The sequence below is a fragment of the Meleagris gallopavo genome, chromosome 1 (assembly GCF_000146605.3).
Source record: "Meleagris gallopavo isolate NT-WF06-2002-E0010 breed Aviagen turkey brand Nicholas breeding stock chromosome 1, Turkey_5.1, whole genome shotgun sequence".
Lineage (NCBI taxonomy): Eukaryota > Metazoa > Chordata > Aves > Galliformes > Phasianidae > Meleagris > Meleagris gallopavo.
In genome coordinates, this window is record NC_015011.2 from 105959891 (window position 1) to 105961411 (window position 1521).

The window sequence follows — 1521 nt, forward strand, 5'->3', positions numbered from 1 at the left end:
CCCCGAGGATTTGGTCGTCCCTGAGAGATGTCCTGACCCAGGTTTGGCCAGGTGCTTGTACAGAGCAGCTCCATGGATGGTGCAATCTTCTGGTACTTACCACCAGCGGCACAAATGCCAGCACTTGCTGGACTCACAAATTCCGTGCTGCCCCCTTGGCCACGATCCAGTGCAGATGCACTGGGCTGTCAGGAGATGTGTGACTCCACCGCTGTTCTTGGGCAGTGGGATGAGAAGCAGGAGTCAGATCCAATAAGGGATTGCCCTAACGCTCCAAGCCGCTGCCCCTTGCTGCCCACAGGCAAGCAGAGTCTAGGCAAGGAAAGGGGTGTGCTGGTTGTACTGGGTCTGCACCTTTTATTCAAGGAGAAGAATCGCACCATGCAGCGAGAGGCCTGAGAGAAGGGGGAGAAAGTGGGAGGTGGGGGTGGCAGTGCTGCAGTTGACCCAAAAGCATTGTCCAAGGAATCAGAACCCCAGAGCTTCCACAGGAGCCCGGTGCAGAGTTTTGCCAGGGGGAGGAAGGAAGAAGTTTCAGGTTCAGCCTTGTGGATGGACGTCTTTCTGTGGCCACACAAGTGCTTTGTGCCCTTGATGCTGAAGGCAGCCACCCAGAGCTGGGGAGTGGGTGCACGGCCTCTGAACTCAGACCAGCAGGGAAATCAGGAGAACAGAATGCAGGCACTGCTGATTTCTGCCAGTTTGCTTTAAGACTCATTGCAGTTTCAGGAAAAGTGTCCCCACAGTGTAAGAAAGAAAAGAAACAGGGTTGAAAAGGAATAGGGTTGGTTTTAATTGTTGTTTGTTGTTGTTTGTTTTAAAATATACAATCAGTCTATGGTGTTACACTGTCAATGATCTCAGACAGTTCCTGAAGGAGCTCATCCACATCGTTCTCACTGTCCACATCAATTTCTCCTTCCAATTCATCTCCTATGATTTCCAGCATTAAGTTTTCGATGTCATCATCCTCTGAGACGAGCGCTTTCCCCGCCTCTGTGCAGCTCAGCTGCTGCATCTGATCTGCTTCTTGTGAGGCATTCCTCACAGAGTCTGCCACGGAGTCTGCCTGGCTTCCCGGAAGCAGTTCCAGACTGGGGAGAACAAGGAAGAGAACAGTCAGTACCTGACATTTCTAACTGAGATACGCTTTCAGCAAACCAGCTCTGAGGTCTGTGGTTAACCCCTCCCGCACCTCACACTCACACAGGGATGGCGATTCAGTTAACCTGCGGCTGCCTTTAGAGTGCAAGATACCAGCAGGCACATTGCTCGTAGTGGGAGCTGATCTGGACAGACAGAGCAGTTTGAGCCTAGCCAACAGGGGCCAGGTTTTGTAGCAGAAACACATCGCCAGCCTCATTATTTGACTGTAAATATGTGAAGAAGTCATCCTCTGCATAAACCTGTTCACTGACTGAGTTACTTTTCCTCATGACACGCTGTGCAGAGATTTTGAGTGTGCAATTAAAATTATTGCAGATGACCTCTTCCTTTGTTGGATTATGCCACGGCACATCT